Below are 7,609 nucleotides of genomic sequence, written 5' to 3' on the forward strand. Positions count from 1 at the left end.
ATTTTTTTCCTGACATTTTCAACATCAATTAAACAATTTCAGAGTTATTATCTTTTAACAGTAGTTAACCAACGTGTAAAGGGCAATACTATTGTGCAAGGGCATAGGTCTGACATCCCACCCCCCCAAGCAGCATCCTCCAGTCCTCTGTGTGGGTCCTGTCACTTCTTACTTCTACTTTCCACAACCAGGCCGTTGCTGCCGTGACCCCCACAGTGTAGCTCTGGTTCGACAGTCTCATGCTGATCCGTGACACCATTTGTTATGCAAGAGACAGAAACATGCGACTAGCGGTCCTAAACCTAGACTTTGAGAAAGCCTTTGATCGAGTCTCGCACCAATACCTCTTCAGGGTATTGCAAAAATGTGGTTCTCCCCAAAAATACATAAAGTGGGTGGGACTGCTATACCGAGACATCTACAGCAAATTCATGATTAACGGGAATTTATCGGAAGAAATCGAGATCAACTGCGGTGTACGTCAAGGTTGCCCTATGTCTCCCCTTCTCTATGTCCTTTGGATTGAACCTTTGGCACAAATGTTAAGAAAAGATAGATTTGTCGAAGGGATCAATATCCCAGGATGTGGGGGACAAATTACCAAGTCTGTTTTGTACATGGATGATTTTAATATTTTATGTACAGACCTCGTATCCGTTAGAAGAGCCCTTTGACTTGACTGACCTGTTTGGGAGAGCGTCTGGGTCGAGGCTAAATAGAGAAAAATCACAAGTGAAGTTTTATGGACCGTGGACAGAGACAGAAAAGGCAGGACTCCCACTGACAGTGTTAAAGACAGACCAGAAAATTCTAGGGATAAAATTCAATGCGGATGGAGGAGGTGAGACCAACTGGGACGATGTGGCAAGGAAAGTTAAACAAAGACTTGTTTTTTGGACACTAAAGAAAACTGACAATAGAGGGGAAGGTCCTAATCATCAAAGCGATCATCCTCCCACTGCTTTTATCAATCAGTTTAATTCTTATGCCCAAAAGAAATGTGCTGCTACAACTGGACCGAGCCATATTTCACTTTATCTGGGGCTCAAAGTGGTAAAGGATAAAAAGAGATACAATGAAAAAGGAAAAGGAAAAAGAGGGGAAAGGAGTGCCTGACCTCCAGCTTTTCCTGGGAAGCAAATATGTCTCCCTCCACTTCCAAAACGCTATGGGCCCACCCAACAACCCGAGGGGTCAAGCGATGACCCGGTTCTGGATGGGCTCGTACTTGCGGAAGCTAAAGCTTGTACCAAACAATCATTTGATTCTAGTTTCCTTTAACTTGCCACCAACACATCTCTTTATTAGGGACTTTTTAAAGAAATTTGATCTGGAAACACAAGAAAGTCACACTTTACAAAACCACAGGGCCCTCGAGCAACAGTAAGTCCTGTGCGGGGGCTTGCATTTGGCGAACCTACAACGGTTTGGAGCAACGTGAATCATCCTGCCCTCCCAAACAGACTACGAGACTTGTCATGGATGGTGGCTCATGAGGTTCTCCCAGTCAGAGCCGCAATGCACCACCGAGGAATGTCAGCAACTTCGACGTGCCCTCGACCTGGCTGTGGCGCCCAGGAGTCGGTGAGGCACCTTTTTTTGTGAGTGCAGCGCTGCCGAGGACCTGTGGACAATGGCCGACCAACTAGGAAAATTCCCAGCAATTGCCAGCAGGGGAGGTCCCTGACGCACAGTACGTGCTTTACGGGTTAAGTCGGTCGAGGAGGTCACGGAACGACTTTGCCAGGGACTGGCTAATTCTCACCGCCATCAAGGACGCCATCTGGACCTCCAGAAACCTGCTGGTATGGAGGTGCAGGCAGATCCCCGTGGCTGTGCTCCAAATGGCTGCAGATACCATACAATCTGCGAGCAAACCGGGGGGTGCGAGTCCATTCTTTGGTGATCATCGAGAGTGTCACCTGTGTCAGACTCACCACTTAAGAGCAGCACCTCATCTGGAGACTCACCAGGGAAAACTCTGGAATCCTCTGTCTCTCTGTCTGTGGTTCCAGGTCTTCCCCTTTTTTCTGGGTTAGGGGGTGAGCCAGAGGATCTATCGAGGGGTCTCTTACTTCCCTGCCCACAAAGGGTCAGATATTTTCCTCCCCGACTTCCTCCGGCTCAACTTCATACAGTTCCCTTGTGGGCTTTTTCATCGGCAATAGGCTTTCTTTTAAATCTCTTCTCTTTGTTTCCGGTGTTTTCACCACCCCCAATTTTGTCTTACTTTTACCCCTCTTTCCAGTGCCCATATGGGTTTTTGGAGAGTCGTTCGCCTTTTCGATTTGTTTGTCTTTTTCAAATCCCGGTAGTGGCGTAGCAAACAATTTTGCTATTTTGGACTCTCTTCCAGGCCCTTCCTGATTAATATGTGTTTTTGGAGTGGCAGTTGCCTTTTCTATTTTTTTGTCTTGTCCAAATTCAGGTATTGTATAAAAAATCGAATTAGAATTTCCAGGTCCTTTCTGACTCAATTCTTTGGTCTCTCCTCCAGGGATTTGGGAGAGATATCTGTATTTTCAATTTGTTTGTCTTGTCCATTTTCTTTGTGCATTTCTTGTTCATCTTCATTGGATATTTCCATAACTTCATTCATTTCCTGTTCATCTTCATTGGGTATTTCCATAACTTTATTCATTTCTTGTTCATTTTCATTTGGTATTTCCATAACTTTAGTCATTTCATTGTCTTTGTTATCTTTATTCATTTCATTGTCTTTGTCACATTTATTCATTTCATTATCTATGTTGTCTGATATCATTTCATTGTCTTTGTTGTCTTTGTTAACTGCCTTCCTAGTTTTCAATTTGTTAGCAAACGATGTCGGGCAGTTCCCATAGAGGTGGTTCGTTTCTCCACAGAGGTTGCATTTTCTGCTATTGGTACATTCCTCAAAGGAATGTCCATTCGTCCTGCACTTTCCACAAAAAATTTGATCACATACCTCAGCCAGATGCCCATTGTTGTGTATGTAGTAGAGTTGTAGTAGGATTCAAGGCAGGCACGGACGGTACATTCATAGAGTGTTTACTTAACTTCTTCCTCAGTACTTCTCAAGCACAGGTACAATGCTGCACATTAGTATACAGCGACACCGCAGGAAGGGGAGTGTATTACACGACACCACATATTCCCTTTTTGTTAGAATAGGACACAAACCGTAGCATTAATCTGAAATACGCAATAACTCTTCGGTAAGTATGAGCTTATAGAAACCATACGTTTCAATATTCATTACCAGATTAGAGGTAAATATTTATCAAAGGTAAGCAATATTGTAAGGAACTATACTGTCAATATCGGTAAGCAAAGTGCGTAAACCTTGTAAATGTAAGCAGACAGTATGAGGATTAAAACAATGAACATTCATCATGTCTTTTTTTTTTTTTTTTTTTTTTTGAACATCACCACATCTTTTATGTATCTCTTTTTTTAAGTCACGTAATCTTGAAGCCATGCAGGAGCATGTCGTATTCAGGTTCAGGTGGCTCAGCACCTTGGTTGCTTGCCAGGAGGCAAGCATCAGCATCAGCAGGCTGTGGCGCTGAAGCAGCAGCACAGGTGGAAGAATTGGCAAGGTGGAAAGCATTACAAACCTTTCCATCAGACAGCAGATAAGTGGCTGGACCCTTTTGGGCGACGACTGTCGGTGGCTTGGTGAATTTTGAGTGTCCTTTGGCAATGATTCCAGGTTTGCGGATGCGAACCGCAGAGCCAATCTGGAAGCTGGGTGATTTTGCACCGCGACATTTGTAGGTGTATTGTTTTGACTTCCGTTGTTTGTTTTGTATGTTTTGTAGCATGTTGCCTTTGTCAGCATTGGGGCGCATGGAGTGATGACCTGTGATGTGAAGCCTTGTTCTCAGTGGTCTACCATGCAACAGTTCAGCGGGGGAAACTGAAGTCACGGCATGTGGTGTGGCTCTGTAAGTGTGTAAAAACTCAGTGAGGAAGGCTTTCAGTGGTTTACCTTCGATGTTAGCCGTTTGTAGTCAGTCCTTGAAGACTCTGTTGAAACGCTCAATTTCACAGTTGGCCTGTGGGTAGTACACAGAGCTGCGACGGTGTGTGATGTTCCTGTCACTAAGGAATGCTTCAAACTCGGTCGACACTAACTGAGGGCCATTGTCAGTAACAATTTCCGGTGGATTACCTTCTCTGCTAAACACAATGGAAAGAAAAGTCATAACAGAGGCAGAAGTAACATTTGAGCAGAAGGCAATCTCAGGCCATCGGCTGTAATAGTCAGTGAGGGTGATGGCGAAGCGGCAATCAGCAGGCACAGAGTGAATAGGACCAACAATGTCCACAGCACCCTTTTCCCAGGCAGCAGTTGGGGTGGGCAAAGGCTGTAACGGGGCAGTACGTGTGGTTGCTGTTTTGTCATGCTGCAAGCAGGTGGTGCATGATTTGATGGCGAGCTCAACGTGAGAATCCATTCCAGGCCACCAGTACAAGTCTCTTGGTCTTAGTTTTGTGCGGACGATCCCTTGGTGTGTAGCATGAGCAAGTTGGATCATTTTTCCTGTAGCTGTTGTGGTATCACAACACAATGAGTGCCACGCACAATGACACTGCTCTGCACGGCAAGCTCATTTTGCACACGGAAGTATGGCACAATTAGGGGGTCAAGGCCTTTTGCAGTACGAGGCCATCCCTTCTGCATGTAGTGTCGCACCTTCTGTAGCACCAGACATTCCTCACACGCACTGGAGAGCTCATCAGCAGTGACTGCAGCAAAATCAGGAGACACAGCAGCCACCATCTCCAACTCCATCTCCTCGTGGTCGTCTGTGATGGGGAAAGGCAAACATGACAAGCAATCTGCAGTAACATTCTCATGTCCCGGTTTTGTATTCGTTTCCAGTTTTGTCAGGTCCTCTGACACCTTGTCACGCACGGCATATGGGAGTCTGCGTAGCTTTTGCTGGACTGGAGGCACGTCAGCACGCACTTTAACTTTGTGTATAAAACCTGTAGCAACGCCTAAAGCATTTGTAGTGTTGACAGTGTGACTCATCTCCGATGCCGCAGGTGTTGCAATCTGCCCATCTTGTATGTGGAGGCGAAGTGCAGTGAACAGGTCCATTCCCAGTAGTGGAGTACCGTCAGGAACTATGTAGAAGTCAGTATGTGCACTCTGGTTGCAGTATGTAGCAGTGAGTTGAAGACAGCCCAACACTGGAATTGGCTTCTTCATGTAGGTCACCAGACGTACAGTAGGCTTTGAGAGAGGCACGTGCATGAATGAATGTCTGTAAATTCTTTCTGGCAGAATTGAGACTGCATAACCAGTGTCCACAAGCAGGTCAGTAGTAATTGACTCTTCATCATTCGCATGGAGAGCAATTCTACATGTAAGGCGCTTTGGGACTGCAGCTGTAGGGGCTACATGACACACAGTAAGTTCTGGGACAGTAACTTCCCTCACTGATCGAGTAGGAATTTCGCTGCGGCACACTTTACTAAAATGTCCAATTTTTTCACATTGGTTGCATTTTGCATTTTTAGCAGGGCAATTGGGGTCATTTGCTAGATGAGAGTGGGAGCCACAACGGTAGCAGGTTTTGTGTTGATTCCTTTTATCTCTCGAGCGCTGTGTATGCGTGCTGCTCCGATTCCTTTTATCTCTTTGTTGCACAAGCTTCACAGGGACGTCGGGCACGTGCACAGGAGCAATAGCATTAGCTTCTGACATAGCGAATTCGATTTGTGTAGCAATAGCGATCGCTTTGTCAAGTTTTAAGTCCGTTTCCAACAGCAAGCGTTCTCTGATCCTCGAAGAGGACATCTTCTCAATGAATTGATCCCTAATCATATCATCAGCAAACGTGCCAAAATCACAGTTAGTAATTAATTCCCTCAATGCGGCAATGAACTGAGCAGTGGTCTCGCCCGGTCTCTGAGCACGCTGACGGAACTTGCTACGCTCAGCCACGACATTCATCTTCGGTACAAAGAAAGTTTTTAGCCCATCACAGGCGGATTTGTAAGAAGTGCCAGTGTCGGGAAGGGAAAGAAAAATCCTCTGCCCTTCTGTGCCTAAACAGTGCAGCAGTAGTGCGCGTTTTCGTTTGTCCGACATGTCGTTAGCAGTCAATGCTAGCAGGTAATTTTCGAACATCTGAATCCACGTAGTGTACAACATCGTAGGCTTCAAGCAAAGCAGGGGGTTGTGAGATTCCGATACAAGTCATCCTCGTCGCTAATATGTTGTGTATGTAGTAGAGTTGTAGTAGGATTCAAGACAGGGCACGGACGGTACATTCATAGAGTGTTTACTTAACTTCTTCCTCTGTAGTTCTCAAGCACAAGTATAAGGCTGCACATTAGTATACAGCGACACCACAGGAAGGGGAGTGTATTACACGACACCACACCCATGCTCACCACATTTGCGACAGAGTTTCGGTTGTCCTTGATAGTGGATAAAGTCACGGTTTTCCCCCAGGACTTTAGTCGACGGGAGGCATTTCAGTCCCTGAAAGCCCTGAGGATCTTGCCATTGTTGGATGGGTATCCTCCAGGCACAAGTCCAATAGCCTTTCTCATCCCTCACCTTCATAGTCTGGCCTTTTACCGAGCAGTATCTACTCAACCAATAACAGACGTCATCAGTACTCACCACTTCATTAAACATTCTGACAATGACTATATTGCTAGCATTATCAGTCAGCTTTTCCACTGTAAATCCAGAAAACTGGGGCCTCACCCCCTCAAAGCGATTCCAAAACTGTTACAAAACTTACATCAAAGCCCTTGCCAGAAGGCAAGTTTATGACGCTATGTATCTCCTCCTTTTTAAACTTCAGGAGCTTTTCAACAAACTTGTTAATAAAATCCAGCCTTGACATTCTCTCCAAAATTGCTCCAACATCTTTGAACAAGAATCGTACGCAGTTATGTCTCCGCCCGCCGCCATAATGCCATGGCAGGACTCGGCTGCTTTACTTCTAGCTCTGTCAAAATGGTTCAAATTGTAAAATTAATAGTTAACAACACACTCAAAACCGACACGGATGAGAATACAAACGCAGAGAACGAGCAGTGCTAACCTGATCCGTCCGCCATGTCCTACTTCAAGGCCACAATTGTAACATCATAGATAGCATACAAATTTATAACCACAGTTGAATAAGAGCTTCCTTTGTCCACTCCACGCATCGGCCCGGTATTGCAGTACCTCCGGGAACGGTGCATTCGCACTGATCGCTGCTTGGCTCTGTGGCTAGGACCTTGACTCAGCCTCTTGGCTGAGAGCAACAAATGCCGGCTAGGAATGAAGGACATTTAGTTCCAATCGATTTTTGCAATCGGGAGATGGAATAAGAGTTTGCTCTGTCCACTCCACGCATCGGCCCGGTATTGCAGTACCTCCGGGAACGGTGCATTCGCACTGATTGCTGCTTGGCTCTGTGGCTAGATAAAGAAGTCTAACAAGGTAACCAAAATATGAGGGCAAAAATAGGTGACGTAATATTGTTTTTAGAATGGTTTAGAGGTAATTTAAGTAACGGGTCACCACTGACCTGATAACATGGGGCATGTTTCCTGAAAGCTAACACAAGAGGAGGTTTAAAATGATCCATCTGTACTTTATGTGTTA

General features: G+C 45.4%; 1 pseudogene; it reads left to right on the forward strand.

The window, feature by feature from the left end:
- Positions 1-7,236: 7,236 nt before the first annotated feature.
- On the forward strand, positions 7,237-7,399 carry LOC148346811 (U2 spliceosomal RNA; annotated as a pseudogene).
- The last annotated feature ends 210 nt before the right edge of the window (positions 7,400-7,609 follow it).

Source organism: Urocampus carinirostris, chromosome 20 (assembly GCF_059441175.1).
Source record: "Urocampus carinirostris isolate Australia breed hairy pipefish chromosome 20, RoL_Ucar_1.0, whole genome shotgun sequence".
Classification (NCBI taxonomy): Eukaryota; Metazoa; Chordata; class Actinopteri; order Syngnathiformes; family Syngnathidae; genus Urocampus; species Urocampus carinirostris.